Below are 17,522 nucleotides of genomic sequence, written 5' to 3'. Positions count from 1 at the left end.
TTTTTTCTCTTTCATAGAACCCCCCTTAATATTTCCTGCAGTGTTGGCTTGGTAGTTGCATAGTCTTTTCAGCCTTGCAGGTCTTGGAAACTCTATCTCTCCATCCATTTTAAAGGTCAGTCTTGCTGGATAAAGTATTCTTGGCTGCATGTTCTTCTCATTTAATGCCCTGAATATATCTTGCCAGCCCTTTCTGTCTTGTCAGGTCTCTGTGGACAAATCTGCCATTATTCTTATGGGCTTTCCTCTGTAAGTAAGGAGGCTCTTTGTCCTAGCAGCTTTCAAGAGATTATGTCTACAATTCTCATTCCTCAATTTGACTCTCAGGTGACTTGATTTTTTTTTTTTTTTTTGGAATCTATAATCTTGGGTGGGGACCATTCAGCCTCTAGTACATGAACACTGGTTCCATTTGCGAGATTGGGAAAATTTTCATGAAGAACTTTTTCCAGCATATCTTCTAGACTTCTTTCTTTCTCCTCTCCTTCAGGGATTCCAATAATTCTGACGTTGGAATGTTTCATGGCATCATTTATTTCCCTAATTCTGTTTTCCTGACTTCTCAGCTCTTTGTTTCAGGCTTCTTCCTGATCCTTTCTCTCTATCTGTTTGTCCTCAAGATTACTAATTCTATCTTCTGTCTCAGTTACCCTAGCTTTGAAAGAACTTAGATTAGATTGGAACTCATTGAGAGTATTGTGAAACTCATCCCTGGTGGCGTTCAGTTCTGCCTTAACATTGTGAACATCATCCCTGGTGGCTTTCAGTTCTGCCTTAATCAATTTCCTTTGGTCATCCATGGCTTTCTCCAATCTAGCTATTGCCTGGATAATTGTTAGCCTGAATTTCTTTTCTGACATATTGTCAGAAAATGACATATGTTTTCTGACATATGTCAGAAAAACTCTGTTGCAGAGGCTCATCCTCTGTATTATTCTTCTGTTGGGCATTCATCCTCCTTGTCATTTTGGTTAGAGATGACTGAACGGAAGTACCTGGATGGTATCGACCATGGTGCAGTCAACGTGCACCCTGGAATGTTGAGCAATCAGGAATTCCCCACCCAAATGAGAGAATAAAGAAATGAAAATTTTAAAAAAAGAGAGAAAGAGAGAGAGAGAGAGGAAAGAAAGGGAAGATAAAAGAGAAGGCTCCGCTCAAATGGGCCCCAAGGTAATATTTACGAAGTATACAAACAAAAACAGACAAACAAAAAGACTGGTAAATTATACGACAAGGGAGAGATAATATGGCGGGGAAGTGGGAGGAGGCGCCTTTTCAACCTGTACCCTAAAATGAGCTGATTATCTACCAAAAAACTCTGACCACCTATGAAATTAGCCTGAGATTAGAATTATGCACATCTGAATCTCTACAGGGGCAGAAGATGCCAGTGGGCAGGTAAAGTGGAGTGGAACATTGGACTGATACGGGATGATAAACAAAAGGGGGAGGGAGCCACCAGAGGTGACTGAATTAAAAGTATTACGCCTAATATGACAGTGCTTGCATCTGGGGACCAGCATTAACTTGGAGACTGGTTGAAAGCACTCAAAAAGAGCCATGGATTGGAGAGAAGGAAATTATGGATATCGGGGAGGCTAAGGACAGGGGCTTAAGTCCCCAGATCCAGGAAAGCATCCCCTGGCATTGAGCCAGAGAGAGTGCAGTGGAGAAAACAGGTCTTTGTCCCTGAGCCACCAGTCCGCCCAAGAACGTGTGGAATCCGGCTCTTGTGAGGGGCTGGGAGCCTTGCCAGAGGGCAGAAAGCCTAGCTGTGCTACATAGCCTGAAACGTGCATGCCCCTTACACTCCCCTGAGAGAGGTGCGCGAAGGCCCAACCGGCGCTTAGACCTGCGCCCTGTTTGCAAAGCCTGAGATGCACATACTCCCCAAACTCTCCCCTGAGAGGTGCAAGAAGGTCCAGCCTGGTACTGTCAGACCCACACCCTTTTCGCAGAGACTGAGATGTGCGCGTGACCCACAGCCTCCCATGAAAGAGGTGTGGAAAGCCAGGCGCTCTTAGACCCAGAAAGACCAGGCACTCCATGCCTGGGCCAGCAGGAAAATCTCAGTGTGTGATCCCTCCTTGGAACCTCTCTGGCTGTCTGGACCTGCCCAGACAGCTGCAGCTGCTGTGATTTTGGGTACAAGAAGATCCTGCATCACCAGGGACCGCGACTCAGAACCTCCTCTGCCAGCGGCCAAGGGGGAATTTATATGGGCTCTTCAGCACCCACAGGAGACCAGACTGAGGCTTCTCTCTGAGAGGGAATTCAGGGTACAGTTTGCTTTCCTCCAATCCTACAAAAAACATCAAAAGTGGTCGTGGAGAGAGAAAAAAAAATATACAAACATAAAACCTCCGGAGAACAAAAGCCTGAAAAATCAGTTTCCACAGAGCCCACCCCCTTGAGGGGGACAGGAGGACTTAACTCAGGGAGCATCATTAATTGAAAACCCACGTGCCAGCCCCATCCCCCAGAAAAGAAACCAGGAAAGAAAAAAAAAAAGACTACAAGAGAAAAACCAACACTAATTCATAGAACAACTTTTATTTTTAATTCATTACCACTATTCTGGCTCATTTTTTTTATATAGATAATTTTTTAACCTATTTACCATCACAGTGACATGTCTAGTACATCAAATTCCATAATAACCTTCTAACCTGAACTTTTTGATACATACACCAGTGTTTTTCTTTTGCATTTCTATTTTTTAAATTTCTTTTTTTTTTAATTTTAGTTTAGTATAGTATAGTTTATTCCATTTTTATTTTTGCTTTCTAATATTCATATAGAGTTAAACTTCAAGGTAATCCCTTTTCCTCAATCAATACTATCCTTATAGGTAAACCAATTTTAATCCCCCTTTATCTTAGGAAAGTTGAGCCCTTTAACAAAGATATCAAGATACATCCAGGAAGAATCAAAACAATCTTCCTTGCCCACACTGAGAATTTATAACCACTCTCCCATGTTTTTCTTCCAACAGGGTTTCTGTGTTTTGTGCTTTTCCTGATAGTATATAAATCTTATACTTAGGGTTCTTTTTGATGAGGTTCTTTCTTTATTTGCATATATATATTTTTTTCTCATATACTTTTATCAGTCCTTAGTCTGTTTTTGTTTGTCTACTTCATAAATCTTACCTTGGGGCCCATTTGGGCTGAACCTTCACTTTTAGTTTCCCTTTCTTTCCTGTCTTTCTCTCTTTCATTTTTCTTTTTCATTTCTTTATTCTCTAATTTGTGTGGGGAATCCTGATTGCTCAGAATCATTCCAGGGTGCTCCTTAGCTGCACCAAGGTCGATACATCCAGGTACATCTATTCAGTCATCTCTCACCAAAATGACAAGGAAGTCCAATGCCCAATAGAAGAAAAATACAGAGGATGGGCCTTCTGCAACAGAGCTAATGGCTATGGACATAGAATATATGTCATAAAAGGAATTCAGGCTAACAATTATCTAGGCAATAGCTAGGTTGGAGAGAGCCATGGATGACCAAAGGAAATTGATTAGGGCAGAACTGAAAGCCACAAGGTCCGAGGTTCACAACGCTCTCAATGAGTTCCAATCTAATCTAAATTCTCTCAAAGCTAGGGTAACTGAGACAGAAGATACAATTAGTGATCTGGAGGACAAACAGATAGAGAGAAAGGATCAGGAGGATGCCTGGAACAAACTGCTTAGAAACCACATAAAGAAAATAAGGGAATTAAATTATGCCATGAAACATTCCAACATCAGAATTCTTGGAATCCCTGAAGGGGAGGAGAAAGAAAGAAGTCTAAAAGATATAATGGAACATGGTCTTCATGAAAAATTTCCCAATCTCACGAATGGAACCAGGGTTCATGTACTAGAGGCTAAAAGGTCTCCACCCAAGATTATGCATTCCAAAAAAAACATTGAGGCACCTGATAGTCAAATTCAGGAATCATAATTGTCGGTATAATCTCTTGAAAGCCGCTAGGACAAAAAGGCTCCTTACTTACAGAGGAAAGCCCATTAGAATAAAGTCAGACCTGTCCACAGAGAACTGGCAAACTAGAAATGCTGGCAAGATATATTCAGGGCATTAAATGAGAAGAACATGCAGCCAAGAATACATTATCCAGCAAGACTGACATTCAGATGAATGGAGAGATAAGGGGTTTCCAAGACCGGCAAGGCTTAAAAGAGTATGCAACCACCAAGCCTACACTACAGGAAATATTAAGGGGGGGTTCTATAAAAGAGGAAAAATCTTAAGAATAACATTGAACAGAAATAAAAAGACAATCTACAGAAAGAAAGACTTCAAAAGTAACACGATGTCAATAAAAACTTATGTATCAATGATCACTCTCAATGTGAATGGCTTAAATGTGCCCATAGGATGGCACAGGGTTTCAGATTGGATAAAACGACAGGACCCATCCATATGTTGTCTACAAGAGACCCATTTTGAACCTAAAGATACACCCAGACTGAAAGTGAAGGGATGGAGAAACATCTTTCATTCCAATGGGCCTTAAAAGGAGGTCAGGTAGAGATATTCATATCAAATAATTTAGATCTTAATCTAAAGACTGTAGTCAGAGATACAGAAGGACACTATGTAATTCTTAAAGGGACTATCCACCAAGATGATCTAACAATTGTAATTATCTATACCCCCAATATGGGAGCCGCCAATTACATAAGAAAAGTATTAATGATGAGAAAGAGTCATATTGATATGATTACATTAATAGTAGGAGATCTTAGCACTCCTCTCTCAGAAATAGACTGATCATTGAATAGAAAATCAATAAAGAAACAAGAGCATTGAATGATACATTGGACCAGATGGACCTCATAGATATATACAGAACATTCCACCCTAAAACAACAGAATACTCATTCTTCTCAAGTGCACATGAAACCTTCTCAAGAATAGACCACATATTGGGTCACATATCAGGACTCAACTGATACCAAAAGCCTGAGATGATTCCCTGCACAGTTTGAGATCACAATGTTTTGAAACTGAAGCTCAATCACAAAGAAAAGTTCCGAAGGAACTCAAACATCTGGAAGCTAAAGACCACCTTGAATAGGAATGCTTGGATCAACCAGGAGAACAAAGAAGAACTGAAACAACTCATGGAAACCAATGACAATGAACACACTCCAGTCCAAAGCCTATGGGATACAACAAAGGCGGTGCTAAGGGGGAAATACATAGCCATCGAATCCTCCCACAAAAAAACATAAAAATTCCAGAACAAACCAGCTGTCTCCACACCTTAGAGAACTGGAGAATCAACAACAAATCAAACCAGCTCCACACATAAGAAGGGAAACAATCAAGATTAGAGCTGAGATCAATCAGGTAGAAACCAGAGATACAGTAGAACGTATCAATGAAACTAGAAGCTGGTGTTTTGAAAGAATCAATAAGACAATTGTCCAACTAATCCAAAAGAAAAGAGAGAAATCCCGAATTCATAAAATTATAAATGAAAAGAGAGAGATCACCACTAACACCAACAAAGTAGAAACAATCATCAGAAGTTATTATCAACAGTTATATGCCAATAAGCTAAGAAACCTAGAAGAAATGGATGCATTCTTGGAAAACTATTAACTCCCAAAATTGAACCAGGAAGAAATTGACAACATGAATAGACTGATATCTAGTAATGATATTGAAGGAGAGATCAAAATCCTCCCAAAATACAAGAGCCCAGGACCTGATGGATTCCCTGGGGAATGCTACCAAACTTTCAAAGAAGAAATAACACCTATTCTCCTGAAGCTGTTTCAAAAAATTGAAGCAGAAGGAAAACTTATAGACTCTTTCTATGAAGCGAGAATTACCTTGATCCCCAAACCAGGCAAAGACCCTACCAAAAAGGAGAATTTCAGACCAATATCACTGATGAATATGGATGCTAAGATTCTCAACAAGATCCTAGCAAACAGCATCCAACAGCACATTAAAAAGATTATCCACCATGACCAAGTGGGATTCATCCCTGGGCTACAAGGTTGGTTCAACATTCACAAATCAATCACTGTGATAGAAAAAATTAATAAGAGAAGAGAGAAGAAACACATGATCCTCTCAATTGATGCAGAAAAAGCATTTGACAAAAGCCAGCATCATTCCTGATTTAAACGCTTCAAAGTATAGGGATAGAGGGAACATTCCTGAACTTCATGAAATCTATCTATGAAAGACCCACAGCAAATATCATCCTCATTGGGTAAAAGCTTGCAGGCTTCCCGTTGAGATCAGGAACACGACAAGGATGCCCACTATCACCAGTCTTGTTCAACATAGTATTAGAAGTTCTAGCAACAGCTATTAGAGAACAAAGAGAAAGAAAAGGTATCCAAATTGGCAATGAAGTAGTCAAACTCTCTCTTCGCAGATGACATGATTCTTTATATGGAAAACCCAAAAGACTCCACCCCCAAACTACTAGAACTCATACAGAAACTCAGTAATGTGGCAGGATATGAAGTCACTGTACAGAAAGCAGTGGCTTTCTCATACAATAACAATGAAAATACAGAAAGGGAAATTAGAGAATCGATTCCATTTACTATAGCACCAAGAACCATAAGATACCTTGGAATAAACCGAAACAAAGTGGCAAACGATATGTACGAGGAACTGCCGAAACCTCTTGAAAGAAATAGAATTAAACCAAAAAGATGGAAGACCATTCCATGCTCTTGGATCGGAAGTATAAACATTGTTAAAATGTCTATACTGCCTAGAGCAATCTATACTTTTAACGCCATTCCAATCAAAACTCCACCGGTATTCTTCAAAGAGCTGGAGCAAATAATCAAAAATTTGTATAGAATCAGAAGAGACCCCAAATCGCAAAGGAAATTTTGAAAACCAAAAATAAAACTGTGGACATTACATTACCTGATTTCAAGCTTTACTACAAAGCTGTGATCACCAAGACAGCCCGGTACTGGCATAAAAACAGACATATAGACCAATGGAACAGAGTAGAGAGCCCAGATATGGAACCTCAACTCTATGGTCAAATAATCTTCCACAAAACAGGAAAAAATATACAATGGAAGAAAGACAGTCTCTTCAATAAATGGTGGTAGGAAAACTGGACAGCTATATGTAGAAGAATGAAACTCCACCATTTTCTTACACTGTACACAAAGATAAACTCAAAATGGATAAAACACCTCAACGTGAGACAGGAATCCATCAGAATCCTAGAGGAGAATATAGGCAGTAACCTCTTCGATATGAGCCACAGCAACTTCTTTCAAGATATGTCTCCAAAGGCAAAGGAAACAAAAGCAAACATGAACTTTTGGGACTTCATCAAAATCAAAGGCTTCTGCACAGCAAAGGAAACAGTCAACAAAACAAGGAGGCAACCCACTGAATGGGAGAATATATTTGCAAATGACAGTACAGACAGAGGTTGATATCCAGGGTCTATCAATAACTCCTCAAACTCAACACACACAAAACAGACAATCATATTAAAAAATGTATTAAAAAATGGTCAGAATATATGAACAGACAGTTCTCCAATGAAGACATACAAATGGCTATCAGACACATGAAAAAAGGTTCATCATCACTAGCCATCAGGGAGATTCAAATGAAAACCACATGGAGATACCACCTTCACTAGTTAGAATGGCCAAAATTAGTAAAACAGGAAACAACATGTGTTGGAGGGGATGTGGAGAAAGTGGAACCCTCTTACACTGTTGGTGGGAATGCAATTTGGTGCAGCCTCTTTGGAGAACAGTGTAGAGATTCCTCAAGAAATTAAAAATAGAGCATCTCAATGACTCTGCAATTGCACTACTGGGTATTTACCCTAACGATACAGATGTAGTGAAAAGAAGGGCCATCTGTACCCCCAATGTTTATAGCAGCAATGGCCACAGTTGCCAAACTGTGGAAAGAACCAAGATGCCCTTAAATTGATGAATGGATAAAGAATATGTGGTCCATATACACTATGGAGTATTATGCCTCCTTCAGAAAGGATGAATACTCAACTTTTGTAGCCACATGGACGGAACTGGAAGAGATTATGCTGAGTAATATAAGTCAAGCAGAGAGAGTAAATTATCTTGTGGTTTAACTTATTTGTGGAACATAACAAATATCATGGAGGATAAGGGGAATTAGAGAGGAGAAGGGAGTTGAGGGAAATTGGAAGGGGAGTGAACCATGAGAGACTATGTACTCTGAAATACAATCTGAGGGGTTTGAAGGGGCTGGGGGTAGGAGGATGGGGGAACCAGGTGGTGGGTATTGGAGAGGGCACGGTTTTCATGGAGCAGTGGGTGTGGTGGAAGAACAATGAATACTGTTATGCTGAAAAGAAATTTAAATTTTTTTTAAAAGTACATGGCAAGGTATATATATATATATGTATATATATATATACATATATATATATGCAAAAAAATGAAGAACCTTGCCAAAAAGCACCCCACATATAATTTTTATATACTCTTAGGACAAACACAAATACACAGAAACACTGGCAGAAGAATTAGATGCGAGAGCGGTTATAAATTCTCAGTGTGGTAGAGGAAGTTTATTTTGATTTTTCCTGGATGTATCTTGATATCTTTGTTAAAGGACTCAACTTTCCTTAGATAAAGGGGGATTAAAAACTGGTTTACCTCTAGGGGTAGCATTGGTTGGGGAAAGGCGGTTACCTTGAAGTTTAACTCTATATGAATATTAGAAAATAAGAAAAAAGAAATAAACTAGACTAAAGTAAACTAAAAACAATTAAAAAATTGGAAAGCAAATGAAAAACACCGGTGTATGTATCAAAATTTCAGGTTAGAAGGTTATTATGGAATTTGATGTACTGGACATTCTCTGTGATGATTAATAGGTTAAAAAATTATCTATATATTAAAAAATGGGGCGCCTGGGTGGCTCAGTGGGTTAAGCCGCTGCCTTTGGCTCAGGTCATGATCTCAGGGTCCTGGGATCGAGTCCCGCATCGGACTCTCTGCTCAGCAGGGAGCCTGCTTCCCTCTCTCTCTCTCTGCCTGCCTCTCCATCTACTTGTGATTTCTCTCTGTCAAATAAATAAATAAAATCTTTAAAAAAAAAATGACCCAGAATGGGTTAAAAATAAAACTTGTATCTATGAAATAGTTGTGGATGTTCAGTTGTAGTCTTTTTTTTTTTTTCTTTCTTTCCTGGTTGGTTTTCTGGTGGAGGGGCCTCCCAGGTGGGTTTTCAGTCAATGATGTTCATGGAGTTAAATCTTCCTGCTCCCCTCAAGGGGTAGGACTCTGAGGAAACTGTTTTTTTCAGGCTTTTGTTCTCTGGAGGTTTTTATGTTTGTTCACTTCTTTTCTCTGGCCTTGACCGCTTTTGATGGTTTCTCTAGGTTTAGAGGAAAGCAAACTGCACCCCGACCTCCCTCTCAGAGGGAAGCCTCAGTTTGTTACCGTGTGGGTGCTGCAGAGCGCATATAAATTCCCTCTTGGCTGCTGGAAGAGCAGGTTCCAAGTCTCAGTCCCTGGGGACACAGGATCTTCTGCTTGTACCCAAAACCACGGCAGCAGTGGCTGTCTGGGCATCTCCAAACCACCAGAGAGGCTCCAAGCAGCTATTGCACACTGAGGTTTTCCCACTGGCTGGGCTGGGAGTGCCTGGTCATTCTGGGTCTAAGAGCACCGGGCTTGTGCACACCTCTCTCAGGAGAGAGTGTGGGGCACGTGCGTATCAGGCTCTGATAGTATGGCTTGGGTCTAAGAGCGCCGGGCTGTGCCTTCATGCACCTCTCTCCGTGATACCCTATTCTTGATTGGAGTTGTTAGCCCAGTTACATTCAGAGTAACTATTGAAAGATATGAATTTACTGCTATTTTATTACTTGTAAGTCCAGATTTCTGTCGATTGCTTCTGTTTCTTTGTAGCCTATGTTACTCAGGCTTTCTCTTCTTTAACAGTATCGCTCTTAATATTTCCCACAGTTCTGGCTTGATGGTCACACATTCCTTTCAATTTCTGACAGTCTCAAAAACCCTTTATCTCTCTTTCCACTCTGAATTACAGCCTTGCTGGAAAAAGTATTCTTGGCTGCATTAATTCCTCATTTAGTACCCTGAATATATCATGCCAGAACTTTCTGGTCTTCCAGGTCTCTGTAGAAAGATCTGATGTCAGTATTACCTATGTAGATTAGGACTCTCTTGTCATTAGATGTTTTCAGGAGTTTCTATTTATCTCTAAGATTTGGAAGCTTCACAATTATATGTTGGGTTGTTGATCTGTTTTTATTGATTTGGGGGGTTCCTCTCTACCTATTGGACTTGTATGCTTGTTTCCTTCCCCAGACTGGGAAGTTCTCAGCTATAATCTTCTGAAATGTACTTCTGTCCCTCTCTCTCTTCACTCTCAGGTACCCCAATAATTCTGATGTTGGCTTGTACCTTCTGGTCCTCTCTCTCCCTCTATCTCTCTCTCTCTCTTCACCCTCAAGCACTCCAATAGTTCTGATGCTGATTAGTTTTATGGCATCACTGATTTCTCAAAGCCTCTCCTCATGGTTTATTAATTATTCTTTTCTCTTTCCTTCAGCTTCTTTCCTTTCCGTCAACTTGTCTTCTATGTCACTTACTTTCACTTCAGCCTTATTTACCCTAGCTGTTAGAGTATCTAATTTAGAATGAATCTCAGTTAGAGCATTGTTAGTTTCAGCCTGATAAGACCTCATTTCACACGAGAGATTCTCTGGTGTCTTATATGTGTGTTTGTTTGTTTTTTTTTTTTTTTCCCAAGACCTGCTAGTAACTTTATAATTGTTATCCTGAATTCCATCCTTGACATTTTACCTATATTCATATTGATTAGATCTGCAGACGAGAGTATTACCTCTGCTTCTTTCTTTTGTTGTGAATTTCTTTTCCTAGTCCTTCTGTCCAGAGAAAAGTTTATGAATGAGTGAACAGAATAAAAAATATCAACAATGGCCCAAACAAAATATACACTAGAGAAATCAGAAAAGGCCAGAAACCAAAAAAGTAGCAAAAAAGAAAAAGCAGAGGGATAAAAAAGGGGTGTATGTGTAAGAGGAATATAATGTCACAGGGTAGAAAAAAGAGGTTGATTCACTTTTTCCTGAATGTATTTTGTTTTGTGTGTTAGAATACACTAAATTCCAAAGTTGTAAAGAGAGCAAAACTATATAGTTATACACACACACACACACACACACACACACACACACACAAATAGAATACAGTGAAAGGAGACAACAATGATTAATATGTCTAGAAAATGGAGACAAAAAATAAAAGTTAAAAAGTGACTTAAAAACAGAGTAGATAAAATAACAAACTAGTTGAGAAAGGAAAAAAAATGGAACATTTAAAATTGAAAGATAAATCATGGGCAAAAACTCAAATTCTATCTACTATTTTCCCCCAGCACTGGAGTTTTACAGCCTTGTTGAGTCTTGTAGAGTCCATAAACTTGTTGTGTACCTGTTCTTCCAGTTGGTCTTCTTGGGGAAGAGCCTGCTCAATTGCTTCTCAGGAGTCTTTGTTTGGGTGAATTACATTGCTTCTTGCCAGAGTGCTGGGCTTAGTGTAAGCTGGTCCTCTGTTTGGTTTTTGTTACATGAAGGATCTCCATGCCTCTTTGTAGGATCAAAATAAAAATTACCTTGCTCCATTTTCCAGCCCCAGAGCTGAAATATTATACATCCTTCTTTTCAGTAAACCCTCAGGGATAAGCAGTTTTTACTTTGTGTGAACCAAATTCTGTAGACTCCTGTTGTACATGCCCACATGGATCCTACTGGGGGAAGGCTCAGGATCTTGTGTTACTATATTTTGTAGGGCCCTGGCATGGAGAGTGGTCGCTGGATTATTCACAGACCCACACCACCCCTCCCAGGGGAAGGTGGAGTTCACCTGGACTCTCCTTTACAAGGTCCTCCACCCTGAGATCTGTTGCCTGGTGGCTCAGACTCTGGGGTTGTACAGGGTTCTTACTTTCCAGTCCTCTGCCAGGTCCCCAGGCAGAAAGCAGTCATCTAATACAGCATGCATTCTCAGTTTATGGTGAAGTGAGCTGAGGACCACCCCTCCCTGAGCTTGCTGGTTATAACAAGTTTCCCTGCTCCAAAGCTTGGAAATTCTACCAGCTTGAGCATCCTAATTATTTCTGTGACTCTGGGTATTCTGAGGTCACTGTCTCACCTAATATTATTCACATTTCCCCACCTGAGCACCTTAGAGGCAAGATATCTCTGTTGGAGAAGATTTCTAAGGGTTCCTTCTGATGTTCTTGATCTCAACGGGAAGGCTGTAAGCTTTTTCCCATTGAGGATGATATTTGCTGTGGGTCCTTCATAGATAGATTTCATGAAGTTAAGGAATGTTCCCTCTATCCCTATAAAGTGTTTTAATCAGGAACAGATGCTGGATTTTGTCAAATGCTTTTTCTGCATCGATTGAAAGGACCATGTGGTTCTTCTCTCTTCTCGTATTGATTTGTTCTATCACATTGATTGATTTTCGAATGTTGAACAATCCTCGTAGCCCAGGAATGAATCCCACCTGGTCATGGTGGATAATCTTTTTATTCTGTTATTGGATCCTGTTTGCTAGGATCTTGTTGAGAATCTTAGCATCCATATTCATCAGTGATATTGGTCTGAAATTCTCCTTTCTGGTAGGGTCTTTGCCCGGTTTGGTGATCAGGGTAATATTGGCTTCATAGAAAGAGTCTGGAAGTTTTGCTTCTGCTTCAATTTTTTGAAGCAGCTTCAGGAGAATAGCAGAACAGAACACCCACCAGGAACCAAAAGACTGGGAGCCCTCTGATCCCATTTGACACTATGCAGATGAGTCACACAGACACTGGGTGGACAAGGAGCCCACATACCTCAAGCTGGACAGCCCAGTGCAGCACAAGACAAGTAAGCCCAAAGAACACGCTTTCCAAGTACCAAGAATCCATGAGTCCTGCATCCCAGCTATGTATCGGGAAAATGATTCACCTATTCAGAAGCATTTCCATGTCCTTTGGACCTGGAGTCCAAAAACTCAGCTCTCTACTTGGCCAAGAAGACTCCTTGACAGCAGACTCACCATGTGCCCAGGGACCAGGAGACCAACAACTGAGATCTCTTCTAGGGAAAACAGGCACCTGAAGGGCAGGCTTACCATGTTCTCATGGACTTGGAGACTAATAAATCAGCACTCTATCTTGTCAAGCAAGCACCTGGAAAGGAGGCTCACCATGAGCCCTTGACCTGGAAACCAACATCTGAGATGTCTGTTAGGCCACACAGGCACCTGTTAAGTAGGCTAACCCTGTACTTTTGGACATCAAGAAAAACAACTCAGCTGTTTGCCTGGCAAAGTAGGCACTTTGACAGCAGGTTACTAGCATATGGCAATGGACCAGGAGACCAACAACTAAACTGTCTGATAGGGTTGGCAGGCACCTTGACAGTGGGCTAAACATGTGCTCTTGGATCTTGAGTCCAAGAAAGGCGTTCTGGTCCATACCAAGCAGACACTTAGACAGGAGGCTCACCATGTTCCCATGGACCTGGAGACCAAAAAGTGAGCTGTCTGGTAAGCTAAGCAGTCACCTTGACAGTGGAGTCACCATGGGCACTTGGCTATTGAGCCCAAAAAAGGAGCTCTGAGCTAGACCAAGCAGACAACTGGACTTGAGGCTCACCATGTCCACTTGGATCTGGCAACCAACAACCCAGCTCTTTGCTTGGCCAAGCACACACCATGGCAGTGGGCTCACCATGTGTCAGTGGACCTGGAGGCCAACAACTAAGCTGTCTGATGGACTAAGAAGGCACATTGAGAGTGTGATAACCATGTGCCCTTGGACTTGGAGATCAAGAATGCAGATCTGTGACAAGAAAGTCAGGCTACTTGACAGCTGGCTCAGCATGTGCTTATGGACCTGGACACCATAAATTCAAGACCACTAGGCCACCTAGTAGAACTGGACAATAGGCTCACGATGTGGCCTTGGACCTGGAGACCAAAAAAGGAGATCTGAGCTGGGCCACGCAGACACTGAGACAGGAGGCTCACCATGTGCCCTTGTACCTCAAGACAAAATCTCAGCTCTATGCTTCTATAAAGAATCACCTTGAGAGTGGACTAACAATGAGCCCTTGGACCTTGAGCCAAAGAAAGGAGCTCTGGACTGGGCGAAGCCAACACCTGAAGAACAGGCTGACCATGTGCCCTTGTACCTCAAGAATATCTCAGCTCTTTATTAGGCCAAATGTCCACTGGGAGAGTAGGCTTCCCATGTGCCCTTGATTATGTCAACCAGTAAAGGAACTCTGGGCTAGTCCCAGAAGATACCTTGAGAGTGGGATCAGCACATACCCTTGGATGGGGAGGTCAACAACACAGAACTTTGTTAGGCCAAGAAGGCACCTGGATAGCAGGATTACCATGTGTTCTTTAATGTCAATAAGAATAGCACAGCTCTTCACAAGGCCAAGTAGGCAAATTGAGAGTGGGGTTACTATGTGCCCTTGGACCAGGAGAACAACAACTGATCTGTCTAATCAGCCAATCAGACACCTGAGAGCAGGCTCACTGTGCTCCCTTGGACTTCAAAATCATCACCTCAGGTCTATGCTCAAGCAAGTAGACACATAGATAACAGGCTTACCATATTCCCTTGAACCTGGAGACCAACAACTCAGCTTTCTGATAGGCCAAACAGGCATTTGTTAAACAGGCTCACCAGGGAACCTTGGACCCATACACCAAAAAATCAACTCTTTTCTAGGTCAGGCAGGTACAGCGACAGTGGGATCACCATGTACACTTGGATTGGAGATCAGTAAGTGAGCTGTCTGATTGGCCAAGGACGTACCTGGACAACAGTTTCACCATGTACCCTTGAAACTGTAGACCAACAATGCAGCTGTGCCCTGGGCCAAGAAGCCATGTGGAAAGCGAGTTCACCATGTGCCCTTGGACATAGATCCTTCCTGATCCCAAGAATACATAGCACTCAAACAATGGGCTTGCCAGTTGATATCAGACTATGAGACCTCTAAACCTGCTGAGCCTTGCACCAATGTGTCCACAGGAACCATGGAGACCTGGGAGACTTCAAACCCTGAGCCTTCCATCCTAGGATAACACTGGGCTAAGAAGCCACTGGGACACCAACTTGTCCCAAAACCCCATGACTGTGTCATTTTCAACACTGCAGAGAAGTGATCATTTGAGTCCCTTCTTACTTTGGATTCACATCAGCCTTAGCTCCTTGTGGCCTGCTATCTATGCATTATTCATTTTGGGGGAAGTTCTCCCCAGAAGAAAACTACACCATGCCCTAGGAGATGGAACAGTGGTTTGAAGACTTTTTTTTTTTTTAATTAAAACATATGTCAGGACTATGGTGGTTGGAGGAACGGCGGTGATCACACGTCAGCTGCGGGAAGGAACTGGATTCTCATTTCAGGCCATCATCAGAAAAACTAAGTTTGCTATATTGTAAGGATCAGAAGATCTGATCCTGATTGCAGAACCATCCCTGATTACAGAAACTAAGTTGTGTCCCCAACCTCATCCTTCCAGACCATTCCAGGAAATCTAGGAGGTTCCATCTGGGAAAACACTAGGAGTTCTTGGAAGGGAAAGAAGGGAGAGGATTATTGGTTGGAATAAAAACAGGGTTGAATGAGTTCCAGAAAGCAGGGTTCTCAAACTCATGGACAAAAATATGCAGAAGAAGACAACTTAAAAAAAAAAAAAAAAAACAACGAGAAGCAATATGCAGAGAAGTAAGATGAGAGGGGCTTCCTCAGGAAAGAAGACTGCTGGTCCACAGCAGAAGAATCTGGAACCGGCTCTCCCAGGGCCGATGGGGCGGGGGGACACTCTGCAGAGAATCCCCCTTCAGGATCTGTGAGGAAGACAAGAAAGAACAAGCAGAAGACTCGTGGAAATGGAGATGGTGTCAGTACCAGCGAAGCACCCCAGCCACCTCGGAAGAAAAGGGCCCGGGCAGATCCAACTGTTGAAAGTGAGGAAGCCTTTAAGAATAGAATGGAAGTTAAAGTGAAGATTCCTGAAGAATTAAAACCATGGCTTGTTGAGGACTGGAACTTAGTTACCAGGCAGAAGCAGCTCTTTCAACTTCCTGCTAAGAAAAATGTAGATGACATTCTGGAAGAGCATGCAAATTGCAAAAAGTCGCAGGGAAATGTTGATAACAAGGAATACGCAATTACTGAAGTTGTGGCAGGAATAAAATAATATTTCAATGGGATGTTGGGCACTCAGCTGCTCTACAAATTTGAGAGGCCCCAGTATGCAGAAATCCTCTTGGCTCACTCTGATGCACCAATGTCCCAGGTTTATGGAGCCCCACACCTACTGAAATTATTTGTAAGAATAGGAGCAATGTTGACATATATGCCCCTTAATGAGAAGAGCCTTGCATTATTGTTGGGCTATTTGCATGTTTTCCTAAAATATCTGACAAAGAGTGCTGCATCTCTGTTTACTGCCAGTGATTAAAAAGTGGCTTCAGCTGAGTACCACCGCAAAGCCCTGTGAGGGTCTACTGACCACTCACTGTTACATCTGGTATCTGTAAACACTCTTTTTGTTCTTAGTCTTTTTCTTGTATAATTGATGTTCTTTAAAATTGTTAATGTATAACAGGGCTTATGTTTCAGTTTGTTTTCTGTTTTGTTCTAAACAGAAAATGAAAGGAGTGCAAGCTCCTTTTCTCATTTCAAAGTTGCTACCAGTGTACACAGTAATTAGACAAAGAAGAAACATTCAGTAGAACATTTTATTGCCTAGTTGACAACATTGCTTGAAAGCTGGTGGTTCTATCCCTGTGACACTACACAATTTTCTAATACGTGTTAATGCTACGTGACAAAATGCCCTGATTTCTAGTGCCAAAGTTTCAACTTAATGTCTATACTTGAAAACCCATGCATTTATGCTCTTTTTTTTTTTTAATGGTACTTGAAGTAAAACAGCCCATCCTCTGCAAGTCCATCTATGTTGTTCCTTAGGCATTCTATCTTTGCTCAAATTGTTGAAGGATGGTGATTTCTTTTATGGTTTTTGTATTTGAGTCTAATGCACGTTCTAAATTGATGGAGGCAATGCATTATTGTGTAGCCATGGTTTTCTGGAGAAGTTGATATTTTAGGAATTGTATTTCAGATCTTAAATAAAATTTGTTTCTAAATTTCAAAGCCAAAAAAAAATATGTCAGGAAATGAAGAGGGGTGATGGGAGGAAGTTGTAGAGGAGAACCAGGCCCTGAATACTGTGAAGTCTTTGGCTGAGATCCTCCAGTTGAAGGAGTAGTGTTACATCCTCAAAAAACAGGTGGAGGCCTTAAAGCAAGAAGCCAAGCAGTGCAGTGAGAGGCAGGCTCAGCTCCATGAGTTGGAGAGTTTATTCATTCAAATGAAGGTCTTCCTGGATGTTTCTGCCTTATACGCAGTGCCCAAGGGTTAATGTATG

The 17,522-nt window shown here is 41.4% G+C and overlaps 1 pseudogene; it reads left to right on the top strand.

Moving 5' to 3' along the window:
• The first annotated feature begins 15,775 nt into the window (after nt 1-15,775).
• LOC116585857 lies at nt 15,776-16,938 on the top strand (annotated as a pseudogene).
• The last annotated feature ends 584 nt before the right edge of the window (nt 16,939-17,522 follow it).

Source organism: Mustela erminea, chromosome 3 (assembly GCF_009829155.1).
Source record: "Mustela erminea isolate mMusErm1 chromosome 3, mMusErm1.Pri, whole genome shotgun sequence".
Classification (NCBI taxonomy): Eukaryota; Metazoa; Chordata; class Mammalia; order Carnivora; family Mustelidae; genus Mustela; species Mustela erminea.
Note: the sequence above shows the minus strand (reverse complement) of the source record. Positions and strands in the feature narration are given on the sequence as shown.